This window comes from Ambystoma mexicanum, chromosome 10 (genome assembly GCF_040938575.1).
Source record: "Ambystoma mexicanum isolate Mex_15411 chromosome 10, UKY_AmexF1_1, whole genome shotgun sequence".
Taxonomy (NCBI): domain Eukaryota; kingdom Metazoa; phylum Chordata; class Amphibia; order Caudata; family Ambystomatidae; genus Ambystoma; species Ambystoma mexicanum.
Window position 1 is genome coordinate 1,220,238,788 of NC_090932.1, and position 19,845 is coordinate 1,220,258,632.

The window sequence follows — 19,845 nt, forward strand, 5'->3', positions numbered from 1 at the left end:
GTTCTCTGCATGTGCAGCTGATGCAGACCCGAACGTGAAGCAGGAGCGAACAGCCAAAAAGCAAACCAGAGCTCCACCGCAGTACTGTGGAAACCGAAGAGAGAAGACCGATGCTGCAAAGAGAAGAACTCTGGTCCCAGAAAGTCCAGGTGGCTTTCCAAATTCTCTTAGAAGGTAACAGGAGGTTTGAGAGACCCGGAGGGGACTCTAGGGTAGTAGTTAGGTCGGGGACACTAACATTGACATACCAAGCATCCGTAGCGGACTTCCTTATCGCAGTGGCGACCATAAGCCCACTGACCACCAGAGAAAGGTCAGAGACCCTAACCGGAATAAGCCAAGCATCCGAGGAGCACCTCCTTGCCACAGTAGCACCCATAGGCCCACTGACCACCATAGAAGAGTCAGGAGAAACATCTCATTACAGTGGTGACAATAAGCCCACTCACCACCAAAGAAGGGTTGGAGACCCTAAACAGCATAAACCAAGCATCCGAGGAGAACCTCCTCATATCAGTGGAGACAATAATCCCACTGACGACCAGAGAAGTGTCTGAGACCACAACAAAAGGGAACTGAGCAAGCAAGGAGAACTTCCATGTCACAGTGGCACTGAGCCCAGTGATCAGCAAAGAAGGACTTTGCTACTGACACAAAAGTGTGTTAAAGTGTAAATCAAGCTGAGGGTTGTGATAAAAACTTTTAAAATACCAGAAGAAGGGAGTCATTCTCCTGGAGAAAGGGCCAAAGTGCCTGGAACATACTTTAAATACACCAGCGCAAGGTAGACATCCCCCTTGGCCCTTTTGTGAACTGTGGCAAGCAATTGCATTCACCTGGTATCACACTTTAGAGTTGTAGAGATGCCAGGGGACGGGAGACATTCCCACTGGTTTTATTGGAAACTGCATCACTCTAAACCAGCAAAAGGGAGCCATTCTCCTGGATTTAGAATTGTATACAGGCTGTTTGGATCCAGCAAACCAGTTGAAGGGAGTCATTCCCTCTGGCATATTTTTGTTCCAAGAGAACATTCTTTTTAATACTATCCCAGAATCAGGAGAAGGGAGACATTCTCCTGGAGAAGGAACTTTCGGTTAGATTATCCTTTACTTGTAGTGTGAGGGATAGAAGTAGGTCATGACACAGGACAGTGGTGTTTTGATTTGACTGACATTCTGACAGGTCCCTTTTATATTGGTTTTGAAGAAGGGAAATCTCTCTTTGAAATAGGGACAGTGAAGGACTTTTCATACACAAAGAGAAGTCTATATCAAACCCCATGCCACCTTTGTGTCAGCTTCCTTCTTCAACAACCTTATAATATGCAAACTAGACAAATGTAGATATGTGTGTACAGAACCATTGAACGTGAGTGATTCATAAAGTCCAGCATCTGTGCCGGCTAGAATGACATTCTGAGATAAAAATGACATATTTGAGTGAATGTATCAGAAAATAAAAAGCAAAATTCTGTCGCACACACATCACATGTCGCGATGAGATGACAGTATCATTATTTGATTCAGCCGAGTGAGAGCAATGTGGCAAACTAATTGTTTAATGTGAAATATCCAAGATGGCATTTCATCAAATCGGAGGGAACCTGGGTTAGAATGTTACATCCATTGGATAGCCCTCTTCATTAATATGCCCAATGAGTACAAAGGGGGTGGTTAAGTGTGAAGTCACTTTTGGAGCACTGTCTAATCACAGAGACTGACCAATCACAATAGGGAAATGACACAAACCTGTAAAGGGAGTGTTTTGTAGTCTCTAAATTCTAAATCCATAGATTTTGGGGGAAGGAACTGAAAGACTGATGGACTGACTGACAGATTGACTGTCTGATAGACTGAGTGAAAGAAGCATGGAAAGGAGAACTGACAACAACAGGAAGGAGAATAGAATAGCTTGCTTTCCTCTGGACACATTTTGGATTGCTGGCCGATCGGTGAATCTATAAAGCATAAGGAGGTATCCAGGTTTTCCTCAGTCAAAACAGGAGTAGACAGGTCAATTGCAGAAAGTATATCAATTGACTGTACATCCTGGGAAATTAGTAAATATTTCAGTTTAGGTGATTCTGTAAACTTTGGATTTGATAACATAGACCCACATTGTGTGTATTTTGGAATATCCCTGAATCCTTTTCTGTGCAATGGGTGGATACAAATTCAGAACCATATAATATCTGACTTAGCACACACCTAAAAAAAACAATGGGTCCTGTTACCAGCTGAGAACCACTTAAAGAAAAAGGGAGAGGGTTTTTTTAACTGCCACCCATATTCCCAATTTAAATTGCCAATACAAAAAGACAAATGTACAATTTTTACATAGTAATGCAATAGAAACACAATTGAAGGGAATCTATCAAGCATACACTTTAAATAGGCATGTCTAGTAGCCTGTCTTTAGATTACGTTTTCTAGAATGATGTTTGAAATAATGACATGTCTATTTAATTGGGTGGATCTGTTTATTTTCAATAAATAGAAAATAGAGAGATTTATATAGACAGGGATGTTCTGATTTCATTTGTTTTAAAAAAAAATAATACTCATTCACTTTTCATCACATGGTGAATGTGCGCTCAGAGTAAACGAAATGTACATATGGTGACCTGTGTGCTTTTAAAACGTTTACATTCATCACTGTAATAATCATTCACATTGATATTTCATAGAGAATAGAAAAGATGGACAATTTGTTTATATTTTAAATATTTTGATTATTTCTATTTTTAATAAAAAATACTGTCATTGTTTGTTTGTTTGTTTATTTATTTCTAATGCGCACCAAACCCAGAGGTAACAGGGCGCAGCAATACAAAAATGCAAGGCTTACAGAGTTCCAAGTGATTCACAATATAACCACATATATGTACAGGTAAAATTATTTACAGGCAAGTGATTGGTAAAATGTTCAGATTATATAAAATTCAAATCTATGCAGTACAATTCCAATTATTATTTACAAGGATAGGCAACGTCAATGAGGTGTAGAGTTGTGTAGGTAGTAGAGAATGTCTACCTAGCCTACAGTCAAGTTGTGATGGGTGATATATCTCTTTCTAAAGTGTAGGTAAGGTTGGTCTACTCTCAGCTCGTGGGGCAAGGAGTTCCAAAGTTTAGAGCCTTCACGGGAAAGCTATTGCCACCAATCTTGGTGAGCCTAAATCTCGGTACCACAAGGCAGTTAGTATTACCGATTCTTGTTGGCCCACTAGAAGTTCTTCTCATCAGTTTGTCTATTAAGTAGCTAGGTGCAACATTGTTTAAGGCTTTGTGGGTCAAGGAGGTCATTTTTAACTGTATATTATTGCAGATGGAAAGCCACTTCTATTGATATCTAGTCGAGGCAATGTGAACTCTTTTCTTCATGCCTAGTGCGGCTCTTAGGGCGTTATTTTGCAAAATGTGTAGCCTCTGAATGATTGTTTTGTTAGCACCACTGTAGAGAGCATTGCAGTAATCTAACCTAGCGAGAATTAATGCTCTATCCAGGATAATGCAACTTTCATTTGAGAGAAATGGCTTATCAGTTCTAATAAGCTTGCATATGTAGGCAGTGGTAGAGTCCAAAGATGTCACTTGTTCATCAAAGGACATGGTGGATTCAAGGTAGAAGCCAAGGGTTTTTACCTCTTTGGATACCTTAATAATATTTCCATCAATGGTAAATGAAGAGTATTTGTGTCCTAATTTATTGATGTTAGAGTGAGTACCTAGAATTATCAACTCTGTCTTGTCATCATTCAGGCATAGACCGTGGGTAGCCATCCATGCCTGGATGGTGAGTTATATCCTGTCCACCAGCGCCAAGTCCTTACAATGATCCCCAGAAAGCGGGAGGAGAATCTGTGTATCATCTGCATAGTTAGTGTAGGTGATACCTAGAAGGTTCAGATCATCGAACAAGGGTTTTAGTGAATATATTGTATAGAGTAGGGGAAACACAAGAGCCCTGAGGTACACAACATAGGATTGGGGTGGGGTCCGCCGCTGCCGATGGGGAGAACACCCTCATAGTTTTCTCGCGCAGGAAAGATTCTATCCATTTGATAGCCTCAGTGGAGAAGTGGGCTGCTGAGTCCAGGTGCCTGCAAAGGACCTTATGATCTACCAGGTCAAATGCAGCTGAGAAATCAAGCAATAAGAGCAGTGCTGTCTTCCCTTTATCTGTCAACTCATCAATTTGTGTTTTCAAATCAATCAAGGCAGTTTCTGTCCCATGTAGAGTGCGGAAGCCAGATTGTCTAACCCCTAAAAGTTTATGTAGTTCAAGGTACTTTTGAATCTGTGTATAGGCTATTTTGTCAAGTATTTTCAGTAGAAATGGTACCGTCGTGATGGGGCGGTAGTTGGTAGCAATAAGTGGATCTAAAGTTTGCTTCTTTAGGAGTGTGAGAACCCAAGATTGTTTTAAATTGGCAGGGATAGTGCCAGAGGAGAATGAAGCATTGACCAGTTTAGAGATAAATGGGGAGAGGTCTCTGGCAGCATCTTTTATGATCTGTGCTGGGCAAATATCTCCTTTACAATTGGATGGCTTAAGGGATAAAATGGTTTTTTCTACCTCTAAAACAGAGGTTTTGGTGAAACGGAATCTGTTAGTCTGGGCAGTTGGTATATCACTAAGTTGGATGCTATTAGTGGAATGTTTTAAATTCAGAGAATCTTTCTTTAGTTTTATTTTATTTTGGGGAGTGTTAATTGTATTAGCTAGTGCATGTTGAATATTTGAGCACCAGATCTTATTTTTGTTACATAAGTCAGGTGTAGAGATTGGGGACTCAAGTTCTTTTAGTATGGTAAATAATTCCTCCATACTAGAATTGGATTTGGCAACGCGTTCATTATAGGATTTCCGTTTTGACTTTTATAGTGCGCAGAGGTAGTTGTTAGTTTATTTTTGTTCTCAGTGGATGGGCATAGTCTCCAGGCAGTTTCACACTTTTTTTTTAGTAGACGAAGGTCCTTTAGTTGTGGGGTGAACCACTTCTTAAGGTGGGCTTTAGGTTTACTTGTTCTTAATTTGAGTGTAGCAATTTTATCCAATATGGTAAGCATGATTTTGTTATATTCATGCACCAGGGTACTCGTGTCAAGATTGCCGGGCAATGCGTTTAAGGTAGGGAGGATGGCAGGAATCACTTTGTCTACCATGATGTTCTTTTTATTTCTAGTTAGACAGGATGGAGCCTTGTGTAAGGTCGTCTGTTGGGGTCTGGTAGTTGATAATATGAAGGTCACCAGTGAATGGTTTGACCAGAGTTAAGGCGTGATAGCGGTAATGGCACTTGTGCAATTGTAATTGGCTATCCAGTCTAAAGTTCTACCCTTCATACGAGTAGGTTTGTTAACTTTTTGCGACATGCCAAGTGCATTAAGGGTATTAGCTATTTTGAAGGCATGCTTGTCTGCAGGATCATTAAATCCTAAGTTAAAGTCACCTAGCAACAGTAGTTGGGACCTAGCAGCACCCTTGCTGATACATCTGATAAACCTTCATCAAATTGCTCTCTGTCTGCTTCAAAGGTTCGATTAAATGTGTGGCACTGCTTTTTATGGTTTGCAACACACACATCAAGGTGTAAAGCTTTACCTGAACTACCAAGATACCTTCCCATGCAGAAATCAAGCCATCTACCAAATGTAACCTATCATAACCATCTCGCCAACTCAGTGAATGCGATAACTACCTTTTTCCAGCTCTTTTCCAATGTGCTTTGTATTTTCTTTCTTTTTTGACTTCCCTCATTCTACTGACTTTTCTCAGCATAGTTCTTTCATTGGAGGCAGTTGTTGAGAGACATCCTTCTATGCCAGAGGATGGCGTGCTTATTCAATCTCATCAGAATATGTATCTGGTCATTCTCTCCCTCTTACCCAGACATCAGTGAGAAACTGAAGCCCAACCTATATTAAATACCACATATGTCCTTTTACTACGTATTAGCTGTGAGAGGTCAGAGAAATTCCTAGCCGTTTTTGCCTCAATATCGACAGCCTCTGTCTTTCCCATCCTTCAGAGCATCTCAAACCTCTTGTGGCAATAGCAACACTTTGCAATGATGGACCTGGGGCCTGTAAGAGATTTTGTTTTATTGGGGTAAATTCGGGATTTGGTGGTATTTTCTTACCGTAAACATATTGATGGTAATTTGGCAGTAAATCAGTCTTGCATTTAGATTAGGTTTGGAATCACACTTTTTTAGTGACCATACCTTGTTAGCTTATATTGGTGGTAATTTTAGTGGTATCTTGTTTTGCGGTATTTATTCCTGTGGTATTGTGGTGAGCATGGTTTTCTTTTTTTATACTACAACCCCATCATAAAACAAACCTTTTCTTTCTATTAGAATACCTCCTAGTTGTCTGTAGAGAGCCCCAGACTTATGCATAGCAGAACCCAATGATTTTATTCAGAGCGCCACCTACAGTTTGTGGATGGTATTACTGGCTTATGTACATCCAGTAATCTATGTGCCATAAAACAGTACTGGCTTATTTACATCCAGTAATCTATGTATCAGATAGATCAGACACCTTCCCATCAGCATGCATGATTCATCACACCGCACACAAACCTCTGCTTTATAGCTGTTTATTACAAGCTTTCTCTTGTTTGTTATTTTACTTGCATAGGTAAATTGGCAAATGCACTACTGCACTGATATGAGCCTCCCCTTTATACATCACTTATGTAAATCATTTACAGATGCATGAATGACACAAAAATCCCATTGGTTTTTATAAATACTTCTTGTATTGAATCTTATTTACATGTCACCAAGTCTTACCATGGGTTAATTACAGCATCATCTGCAATACATGAGAACAAAACAGAACAAGCAGACATTTTTTAAACATGGATTAATGTTACCACATTCTGAAAATAATGAAAAATAAACATGCAATGATTTCCGAACTTCGCTACACTGCAATAAATCTTTGCCACACATACAGCATTTTATCTGGTCCTTACTTAGCACTTATCTTACCAAGGTCGGCTGTTCTTTGAAATCCCCCACACAACCTCACAGATGCAGACCCAGTGTCAGCGCGAACTTCTGTAATCTTGTGTGGGTGCGCCAGCTAATTATGTCGCACAGCTAGCGCTCTACCCCTTGGAACCTCCGTTAGTCTTCTCAGCCCAGCATGAACTAACTGCTTTCCTCATTTCTTGTTACTAAGACAACTTCAATCCATCCCCTTATTGACGTGTCTTATCTGCCTACAATTTCCACCATTCATAGTAAAATAAATGTGCTGTCTATCAGCCCTCATTTTCAGATCAATGAAAGCTTTAGGCCTAGAGTTACTGTTTCACTTTGTATCCTGCCGCTTGCATTTTTCTGTTCTGAACAAGCTGAAGAAAACGCCAGTGTGCATTTAAAAATGAATCTCAGCAGTGCTACTAAAACATGGATTTCACCTCATTTTGCATATGAGACTGCATTTTAATGTTAGAGAAGTTAGAATTATTATTTTAGTAAGTTAATAATGTTAGTCAGTTATGTATTATAATGTAGTCTTCATACATGAAGCATCCAAAAACAAAATGGTGCACTCCATTATTTGAATCTGGCAGCACAATAATCTTTTCTATGCATGCTCTGAATATCTGCAGTTTCAAATTGGGCTTGGCTGTGTTGTAAATCCTGTACTTTGCATACTACCAATAATGCTATGTTATACTGGCCAAAAGAAATATGCCATATTACATACTAGCAAAAATACTATTATCTGCTGGCAATAAAATGCTGTTATATTTTTTGCAAAATGTTATACATGTCCTTACAGGCCCCTATGAGCTGTTTCTAGTAAAATGTTATTCTTGCCTTCATCTGCAAATAAGATGTTGTTCATTGCCTAAAGCCTCTTTTCAAAGACTTTAGGTGTTCTCTTTCCATCTATGGAGCCCTGTGTTTCAGTTAATTTAAGTCTGCCGATAGCTGTTCATTCTTGAGAGTCTCTGTACTATCCTGTACTTGGACAACTCAGACTTTTATTTCAGTCAGTGAAGCATGCATATCCATTTCAAGGGCTTTAATATCAGCTGAGATGTTCATGATATATTTTGAGGACTGCTTCTGATTCCCTAACGCCTGCCTCTTTCGGAAGTTAGGGCATACTATTATAACATTATAGGGCTGATATGACTTGGGGCCCTGGTTAGGTGTTTTTGTCTGATCCATCACACACTCACACTCTCAGAAGTTTACAGACTGATCCTTTACAGGGTAACTCTAGACGCTTCTATTCTTATACATTCTCAAGTAACGTCAGTGCTCCTTCAAACCTCAACCCCTTCTGCCTCATTCTTCTGTCCTCGGGATCTGTGACCCTTATTCTTAGAGAAGCCCTTCTTATACTATATATTTTTCAGGTGGGCCCAGCTTCATTGGCCAAATATTCACAGAATGTGCCTTCATAAGTGTCAATTTTATTCGTATATGCTTGCCCTCACTGACCACAGGGATTTTATGCTGTCCACTTTCCCCATCATACTTTCTGCACCTCAAAGAGCTTCTAAGGTCCTCCTGACCCCATTGACTAATCCTCAGCTCTTAGGGAGGGGTGAGTGGTGTAATCAACTCCACTCGCCATGGCCTGGTAGTTGCCTTTTGCATGCTACCTGGACCACTTTAATTTTTAGCCCTTCACATCCTACAGACTGCTCTTCTGATCTACTGTTCTCTCCCAAACTACCCTGTTTGGCTCATTTCTTGCACTACAGCAGGATCATCCCAATTCTTCTTTGCAGAGAAGGGGAGCCAGGTCACCCCTCAGCATGGTCCCTCTCCATCTATGAAGGGTAGAGGCGCAGCCAGGGCTCTGCAGGCCCCATCTGGGCCTCTACACTAGTGTTGCTCCCTCTTCTGCATTGCTCCATTGTAGATCAGCTTATGTAGGCTGAGCTCTGTAACCCCTCCAGACTGCATGAGAGAATTTCTCTTTTTTTGGAGAGGTACTTCTTTGTGCAAATTTGAACGCGATCTAGAAACGTCTCACTGTTGTAGGGTTCAGGGCGTGAATAGGTCAATGGGGAAGTGAGCTGAGAAGGCTGCCATTGAGCCTGCACCCCTGGCATTCCTCCCCAGTGCAGAAGTGAGTGCAACTTGAACAGGTACTCATTGATGTCAAAAGAATTCAGAAGGCTTTGTGTCTGAATTATAATAAATATTGGATATAATCTTGGATGGAGTTACATGTTTAAATAATAGATGATTAGGTGTAATATGTTAATATTTGAGAGAAAAAATGGTTTGAACAAATATTATTTACTCCAATTGCACCAATTACAGAGAAAAAGATAAAATAAGCATATTTATGATAAAGTCCTTGCTGTTGTCTCATCAGGTGCATTAATTATGTTTTATGGAGCCTCTGTTGTTGATAGCTGAAACCTGTAAGATGATAATGATAGAATAATGAATGTTTTAACCTTATTTGATGATTATCGAAAGGTGTGTAAATGAAATGCCAAAAAGTATTGGCATTTTTATGAGGCACACCTAAAATGGTTGGAAATATGTGATAGATCATCAAAAATCATTTAGAAAAATAAAAAAAAATCAACATCTTATTTAACACAGATTGTGGACAAATGCGTACAACCCTTGAAAAGGCTTTCTAGAGCACTACCATGCAAACACCAATTGAGGAGCACAACAATATTTTTCTGATTTCTCAATAATGCTGAATTACATTGGGTTATCGCTAACATTGAACCAGCCAAACGCATTATTAAAATCCACATTCATTCTTGTTTGATGTATAATATATTACCAATGTAATAAAAATGCATCAGAAATGGCATCTCTCTCCATGCGACAATTGTGATTATTATTTCCCAGAGAAATAATTAACAGTAATCTTTGTAGCAATCAAATGTCTGTAATTCATTGTGTTGAGTCCTGATTCACATATTTGTAATACTAAATTTACTAAATGAAGTCACAGTATGACCTTTTCATTGACTGAGGAATTTCTCACTTCTAATGCTCATAGCTTAGAGAAGATGTGATCCATTCAAGCATTAACATTGATTTTGGAACAACATCTGGCTCCAGATGAACATGTCCATCAGTCCTAAAAAATGAGCAAATCCCTAAATAATATGAATGATGTAATTCTATATTATCTATCATGTTTTACATTAAGAAAACAACTAGCAGGCTGTTTTTTATCATGTTTGCTTCATAATATAAAAATAATTAATGATATTCTATATCTCTGCATGTTATATAGCAAACATAGTAAAACATATATTAATGTGCTCCTTTGTTTGCACAGGTGCAAAGAGTAGATACTGTTGCCCTGGGTTCCCATCTTTTAAATTCTAACATAGTTGGAACGTGGCCATTTGTTCACCTTTTTTAACACATTTCACCGCAAATATAGATGGGGTTTGTTTAGGTATTTGGTAAGGTGGGGGATATGGTGGTGGTTGCGGTGCATCTCCCCACTAATTTTCATTGCAGTGAAATGTGGTAAAAAAATCATTGGAGCAAATGGGCCTCGAACAAATGTTCTCGAGGAAACATTGTAAATCCGATATGCAATGGTTCATATGTAATCTGGTTGGAGGACTCCCATGAAAAATTCACTTTGCTACCAAGAATTTCTTTGAGCTCCCTTACTTCAGACCTACTTCCTCATACCGTCATCAGGTTGGATGGGTGATGATGCAAAACAGGGACATATTCAAATGTCTTCTCCTGGTTCACAAATATATCCACAGTAAGGCACCACTGTACCTATCCTCCTCTATCCAACTATGTAATGTCTATTGGAATCACTGCCCTGCTTCCTCGACTACCCCTGTGACTCCTTGTCCTGCCTGGGCTTCCTCTCACTTCTGCTTTTTCTCTCTTCTTGCTCAGCTTGCATGGAATTATCTTCCCCTGGATATCTGAGAAACATTCCACACGGATTTGTTCAAAACCAAAATAAAAGCCTACCGCCTCGGGCTCCATACAATCGCAGCAGGCACGGCTTGAACAGAACCCATGGACTGGGGCTGCACAGACCTTTGGGATTCCATGGATCATACTAGCACAAGCATCGCTGCAGGCGTGGTACAAGAACCCTTTACCCCAAGGAAGAGTTATGCACTACACTGGAGAGAGTGTTTGAGAGAAATTCTTGTTCTCTTCGCACTGCTAATTGGTTCCCGGAGTAGGACAGCCCACACAGGTCTCTGATGTGCCCAGTCCTGTCCGTTACCACCGATCTGGAAGAGGAACCCTGGATAGGTATGCAGGTAGGTGACCATACGTCCTCATTCATGGTCAATACTTGGGCAAAATCCTGCATTAAGGAAGGTGAGTTCCCCTAGTCAGGCAAAATGATAGACACACAGGGATTCTCTGGGGCTGTCCTGTTGATTCTTTATACTGAAGATCTTCAGATTAAGGTCAGTAATTAACATGTTTCAGCCCTTTTGTTGTATTTCAGGGATACCACAGCAAATCTTGTGGGAGGGGACATCCTGAGTAAATTGTGGTTGTGATTGGCTTCACATAGGAAGGTATGGTATGCTTGACTCCAGGGTTGTATCCTGTCCGCTAATGGAAACAGCGTGTACATCCATCATTGTTTAATTATAATGGTGATGGTTTTGTAGAATGGGGTCCTGGGCATCAGAAATCAGGCTTGGTGGGTATTGGTTGAGTTTATCTTTCAGCCAGATTTGCCACAGGAAGTAACGTCAGGTGCCATTGCTACACAGCAGTTTTTGGGGCTCTGTAACTACTGTAGATCAGGGATTTTATATTACTCCAGTTATGTGAGGCCCTTACTGCAAGGACTCCAGGAAGTGCAGAAGGTGAACGTTCCGATAGAGTGGTCTGGGGAATTGTGGACTTGCTTTGGGGAACTCAAGGCCAAGATCAGCAATGCTCTGGTCTTGGCGACCCCAATTTACAAGAAGCCAGTTTATCGGGCAGGTGATGACAGTGGTCCTGACTGAGAAAACATTGCTAGGCCACATACCTTTAGTGTATTATTGCTGGCTGCTAGACCCAGTGATGCAGGGACAGTTCCCTTGTGCAGGGACAGATCCCTTGTGAGCAAGCTCTAGCGGCAGCAGCTTTTGTGATTTAAAATCTATATGAGTTGCTTGATGACTTTGTATGTGGAGCATGCAGTTTTTTAAATTATATAAAGGGCGCCTGGCAGAGCCCTGAAAAACCCAGGTGGGAATAATTAAATAAACTGAACCAAAATTTCAGGGTGGGAGGTCAAGCAACAGTTCCAATCTAAAATTAGACAAGCAACCAATAGTTGAGCTGCAGTCCTTTTTTCACAAAATGTTTAATTTTTTTATCAAAATGAATAGTATTAGTAGAGATAGAACACTCAAGGTATATTCAAGACACAACAATACAAAGTGAGTATGATCTAGTATAGACAACTGGATCTTAATGTGATGGTACAAAAAAAGTGTGCTGTATCGGGTAGAACACAAATAACTATGCAGTCACAGAAATACAACATAAACCCACATTAGTGGACATGTATATAAAAGACACAAGAAAATCAATGTTTCCAAAATGCATTGTCTTAATGGTCATATCGTCGACACAATGGTGTTTCGGCCTAGAAAGTGCTGTGTAGTATAGCTATGTAAGCAGGCCTTCATCAGGACTTGTGGAAACCTGAATGGTGATCCTGGAGTGTCTATCAGAGATTTGTCCAATGCTATGGTACAAAAGAATATCCATCATCAGTCAAGATATCTGGGGTGTACTGAGTACATCATGGAGGAACAGGAATTGAACCTCAAACAGGTAAGTTTAAACATTTTGTGAAAAAAGGACTGCAGCTCAACTATTGGTTGCTTGTCTAATTTTAGATTGGAACTGTTGCTTGACCTCCCACCCTGAAATTTTGGTTCAGTTTATTTAAGCATGCAGTTTTTTGCAATCTTGAAATGTTGATGTCCACGTTAAAGACTACCATGATGTCACAACCTACCACGGATCAATCCCCAGAAAAGGCGGACTTAAGAGCTAAAGATGTTTGTAAAGACTGTCGATGACCAATGAGAAAGAATTACTTTGGAAAAGATGGAAGTTCTTTGTAAATGTTTTGTCCAATAATGTTTGAAGGGTGGGTGGTCATAAAATATTAGGGAGTGTTTTTACTGTTGCTAAAATGTATAAACATGTATCAATTTATGAAGTTCATTGATACTTGAGTTTGTTTGGTTATACAGGCCCATCAAACTGCTACCCGGTAACAAAGCATGCACTTATTCCTCAGTTGATTGACCCGGTTGTAGGAGACTTGAAAACAGCCCTAACTTCTGATTTGCTGGAGAATAATTTTGTGAGGGAGAAATGTTGACCTCCCATTTTTTTTCAAAGAGTTTGCATGTACCATTTTTGTTCTTTCTCACAGAAGAATGACATCACTTTGTGGAACATTTTTATGAAATAAATATGATGTTACTAAAATTGCATTTGCAAGAACTTGACTTCCTGTGAAAAAACAGTTTTAGACTTTTCAAAGTGAGCTCTTTTCTGACATTCAATGTACATGGTATGGTAATGTTATTTATATAGCACTTATACAGAGGCAAGTGTTTCAAAGCACTCAAGGAGGGAAGGAACATAGGGAAAAACAACAGTTGCTCAGAGCCCTTGAATTTCTGAGATGATAAAGGTCTGCACAGGCAGATTAAGTGAATATGATTAATTTAACAGTGTGGATACAGCAAATAGGCCTGACAGCGATTCTGCAGTTTTTCCAGGTGCACATTAAGGGGTGAAGGCAAGGGAGAACAGACAGAACGATCTTCAGGCAGGGCTGTATACAGATTGTGCAAGTGCGGGAGGCTAACGAAGGGGCAGGGGACCAAGTGTGCCCAGTCAGTAGAGACTGGTGAAGTGCAGAGAGAGAAGTTCAAGGATTTTATTACAAGTTTATTAGGTGCAGGTTAACCAGAAATGGATTATGACAATCATATTTGCATGTTAAAATTATATTAAAAATTTTATTTTGCACATGAAACATTTTTATTTTATTTAGTGTGATATATTATAAACCTTTTCACGTAGTAAACAACTTTAAAAGCATATAGTTGAATAGAAAATACTATCATAAACAATTCCATTTTAAAATAACTAAAATCAAATAATTTACCAATAAAACATACAGCAGCAACACATAGGGCCTCGTTCCGAGTACGGCGCTAACCAATGGCGCTATTAACTCCTTGGTTGACGCCGTACCCGGACCGGCAGCGCCTTGGTGGATGGCGGAATCACCGCCCCATTCCAAGGTTGGCGGGGCAGTGATTCCCCATTCATCAAGGCTCTTCCCCATTCCCAAATGAGCCCCCATAGGGCTCAATGGGAATGGGGAAGATGTAAATAACGGTGACCGTTCATTACGGTCACCGTTATTGGCTTGCAGGCCCCTTTGCGCCCTCGACTTTAACACCTGCTCAAAGCAGGCGTTAAGGGCGAGGGCGCAGAGGGAACTCGGAGTATGGCGGTAAGGGAATACCGCAACCGGTCTCGTTACCGGTGGCCGCTATCCCTTACCGCCATACTCGGAAAGAGGCCCATAAACTTTACCAACACCGTAAGTGACAAACCCAATTGATTCCTGTAGTATGAAATTGGACCTCAATGCTGTCCTTTATCCAACTACAGCATTAATCCCATTTTTGGACAATCTAATTGCAGCAGCTTTCCAAACTTGAACAATTGCTAAGGTCACAGCGGGACTGTATACCGAGATGCATCTCAAGCAAAAATTCTCACTCATTATTAACTGCATTTGCTCCACATGTTTACTTAGGTACAATAGGTAAATCCTATGCATCACTGGACATAATGTCACAAAATATGCTGATAGATTCAACTTGATTCTGATGAAGACATTGCCTGCAAGTATGGTTACACAGTGGCATACACAGTCACGCTCCATACTGGCCAGTGCATCCAATGTTTTGAATCTGAGCAATATAAACTGTCTTTTCATCACATGAGATTGTGTTTGACATATATAACTCAGGGGTTTCTTAAATGGAAAAAAAAACAATAAAGCAAGCTATTTTCTCATGACTATTGCCCAGACCAATTTTTCCACACAATTTGTAAAGTATTTCTATGCTATTCCAATACCATACTCCCACTCTGGCTTCCATCCAATAAGCCCAAATAAAGACTCATGTATCCTTTTATAGAATTGAAGAATAGATCTCTTATTGCTCAGAAGGACTGATTTCATTATCCCCAATAAGGTACCTTCTTCTGCACATGTCATTTTAATATATAAATTACCACAGTTAACCTTTATCAGTGTAGATAGGGATATTAAGCCTAACTGCAATCTCATAACTTCCACAGGATTGGCTTTTGTAAGGCCCAGAATGTTTCTCCATACTAATCCTTCAAGTTTATTGGCCCATGCCATCAGGTCTTTGTCAGAGGTTTCTATGGCATATAGAATAGTGTAAACTACTCTCTGCCTATCAATGTATATTATGCCAATAAGGCTATATCCAGTGGTGTTCCGCTCTAAATGTTTTATTTCTATCATAATGGACAGAGCCAGAGAGTGCTTTTTTACCCAGAAGTTTATCGTCACTTCTTTACTCTATCTCATACCCAAAATAGCAATCATTCTCATCTCTCTCAATGGAACCTTCCCTACAATCTATGTGTAGTTGATTGACTCATGCCCTGCTAAAAGATATGAACTGTGTTTTGCTCTTATTCACTCTTAGCCCATGTCTTTCTGCATAATCCAGGAACTTCAGCTAATGCCAATAAAGGTACTATCAAAAATAACAAAATCATCAGCGTTGTTAGATATATTCCCTGCCACTTTCCTTTTTCCACAATTCTTACCACAGGCTAGGCTAGAAGCCAGTAGGCTTTGTATTGCAACAGACACAGCATGTTCTGCAAAATTATGCATTATGCATTCAACATTAGACGATCTTCACAATAAAACCAGACACAATAATAGCAATCACACATTTTCACCTTTCTGCACTTAGGTGTTTTTATATTCATTCCTCAGAGAAAAATGCACATGCACATGTAGACAAAACAATCTCAAAACAGATAGGTGGTGAGCATAGAAACCTTGGAGACAAACATTGGCAATGAACACATGAAAACGTTGGTTTAACACAGCCCTTATACCCCAGATAGTACTTTGACTATGAAAGCAATTGCATTATAGATTACATTTTCATTTATCCCTTGCCCTTAGCTAAAGTTGGGCTAGTATCAGATTAAATATCATGGTTAGCAGGAACAACCCCAATAACCAATTTTGATTCAGGCAACTACCTTGATCTCTGGGTACCTTAGAAATAAAGAGAGATATGCCTTTTGGGTCAGCTTGACACCTTGCCAGATTACCCCTGCAAGAGATTCTCAGGTAATGTTATTCCTATTAATACTCACTATATTTCACTTTGGTGAACCGAGCTCTTCAGGACTGTCTGCAGTCTGGGCCCCTATTCAGCAGCTGCTCCCACCTTCCTTCCATCTGGGAGGATGCCAGAACACCCTCGCTGCTCGGAACTTTGACACGCTGCCAGCTACCCAGACATAGTCAGCTCATAGACGACTCCCATCAAGTTTCAAGGCCTGTCTTTTAATTGAGCCCAAAGCAACACACCAAACAAGACAGCTCAGTTTTCTCACTCCTTGCAAATGGAGGTAGAATAAAGCTTTCTTATATGCCCCATATCTCTCTCAAGATCTGACAATCAACAGCCCCTGGCCTTGCTTGAAGCCCAGCCACGGACTCCATAACAGCTCAAAGCAGGAACAACCCAAAGAAGAAAAAACCTCCTTCCAGCTGACTGCCCATTATAAACCCTTTTCCAGATCCATCCCTTTCTCCTATATCACATAGATAACATATGGATTCTGAAAATGTTTACCTACCTATCTGAAGATGTCAGTGGTTATTTCCATCAAACTCCAGTCACTTTCTTGTGTCAATTCTAGCTTCAACAAGTGGCAGAGCCTTCAACAATCTTCCAGCACTTATTGCACCCATCTTTTGTAATTTTCCAGTCCAGCCCTAAGCGACCTTTGGGCAGCATTCTGCACATCTCCGGATAATGTAACATATTGCTTCCTTTTCTTTTCTCACTCAGAACAATGGACATTTTATCTTCAAGGCCCCCTTTGTTTTGCAGCCTCATAGCAAAATCTCTGAATCTTGCCTGCATGTGCAATTTTCACTCTTCGTTTTATTTGCTGAAACTGGCACACCGCATCCAGTATATTTGTTCATGCACCTGTCACAATGTTAGTATATTAAGGCCTGCAGCCCACAAATCTAACCCCTACATTAGCTGTTTCGTTCAAAAGCACCCCCATTTCAGTTCATAATTCTACAATCACCCCCCTTGTTAGTAATCTACGGTAGTAATTTAAGTTAGTAACCCAAGGCACAAAACCTCCCTACATCTCCCCCTTGTTCTGCGGAGGACACAGATTAAACATGGGGACTCTGCAGAAGCACCAACTGACTGGAACTCGTGTGTCCCATGCAACCAATGTTTCAAGTCGTCAAATCATGTGAGTTTCATGTAACAATGCGAGTTGGTGTTTTGCTTATTATTGAAGTGAAAACAATTGCATAAAAGGAATCCATTGGCAAAGATTGTCCATAGATTAAAGGAAGAACAGAAACAAGATGAAAACATAGAAAGAACTATGAGAATTATAATGAAAGAATAGAAACAAACTATTTAGCAAAATGAGAAATTATCTAGAATGAATTCAGCATTTTTTGGATTTGGTAGTGACATCTTCCATCACATAGCCTAATACTGACCCCGGCTTGAATACAGTTTGTCTATTTGCCGGAGAAGCATGTGTCCATGTCAATAAGTACATCATATATTGATTGTTGCCAGCTTATCATCCGGTCCTTTACATCCACCGGTCTCCGTTCACCTTTCTCCTCATGCTGGGTACTCCACTCCATCCAGGGGACTCCACTTTGCTCCAGGGGACTCCACAGAACACTGATGAATGAAAATGAATTAAGAAATCAAAACCAGAAGAGAGAGACAGGTTTAGTACTAAACAATGATACATTTTTCTTTCCGGGTTTTCTCCTCTCTAGTTCCCTAGTATTACCTCAAAATCTCCTCTCTCTAAGATATATATTCAGTGAAATAAATGTGCTAAAGGGACATTATTATTAAGTTGCACTAATATAAACCTATGAAAGTCAGTGAAACAACTTTGTTAAAGGGGTGTTATGGTTACAAATAAAATCAACCCCCTCCCCAAGATTCTCCGGTTATGGTATGCTCAGCAAACATAACTTGTGCCACCACCATGGACTGCTAAGACTAACACCCTGGACATCAAAGATGACACCAAAAATCTTTGAGGGGTTTGAGGGTTACCAAAGGCTCAGTCGGAGACAAATGGGTAGTACTACTTCATTACCACCTCCATGCACCGCCATACCCGTACACTCCATCCGGGTGCTCTGAGAAAGTCTGTTCCTTTGTCAGGAAATAGACTGTTGTACTCTAACCCATCTTCCTCAACCGCTCCTGTCAAAACACAGTCCCCTCCGTTGGGCATAGAATTGCAACGGCTGCCTCACAGGCCAAATAAGAGGCTGTTTATCCTTACCTTTCTAGTACAACAGTACTCAGTATGTACTGTGATACACCACTCTGCAGACGTGAGCTGTTTCAAACTGCTATTGAGGCTGTGGTCAAGCAGCACAAGAAACACTGCCCCCTACCTTTGATTTAAGGCAGACCCAACATCTTCCCCTGTCCACCTGCCTCTCTGTATCTGTGGTTGGTGCCCCTTGCCTCCCTTCTCCACCGCCTTACCTCCTTGCCTCTCCTGATTACCCCTGAAATGTTGCTACCAACCTTATAAACACAACCCCTCGTAGGCACTTTTCATCAGAATTCATTTGATATGTAATATCATCAGCAATGTCATTAATAACATTTGTGATGTCATCTTTGCTGCCCTGGGAGTTAGTCTTAGGAGTGCATGGTGGTGGCAAGAGTTATGGTTGCATTGCTTACCATAACTGGCAAATTTCTGTTTTTCAGTTTTACTTGTAACCACAAAAGTGATGGATGGAAGGTTTTGAATGAATCTGTACCACTGGCATTGCTCTGGGCAACCTCCACACCACGGTTTTTTAGCCCGTCTGCGCCATGGCAAAAGGGGCCAGTCATACGCAAATCAGTCAGGTACTGCCACCAATGGTAACAGCCCAGCCCAGCCCGAACTGCAGGGCCAGGTCCCCTCTGTAAGGAAACACAAGCAACCCCAGACATGTTTCGGCCTTGTTGGGCCTCCTCAGTGAGGTGCAGCTTGGTTGCCTATCATGCAGCGAGCAAGGGACCCACGTCTGGGCATACCATCTCTCACATAGTGAGACAAACTCTGACCACAAAAGTGATGGGTGAAAGGTTTTGAATGAATCTGTTCCACTGGCATTGCTCTGGGCAACCTTCCACACCACTGTTTTTTTAGCCCATCTGCGCCATTGCAAAAGGGGTCCAGCCATATGCAAATCAGTCAGTCTCCCAGGACCCCCCTTGTTATTTGCATATTTCAAGTAACTTTGGATCTCACCCTAGGTTACTAGGGGAATCCAGATGTGGACCCCTTGCTCACTATTCTTAGAGAGGCACAGCTACACCCTACTGATGAGGTTCAACCAAACTGAAACACGTGTCTGGGGTTTCTGTTGGTACTCTTGTTCAGAGGAGAATTGCCTAGCATTTCAGTGCTGGACTGCCCCAGGGCAGGACAAAGACTGATATGTTTTGGATATTTCTCCTCTGTGAAAG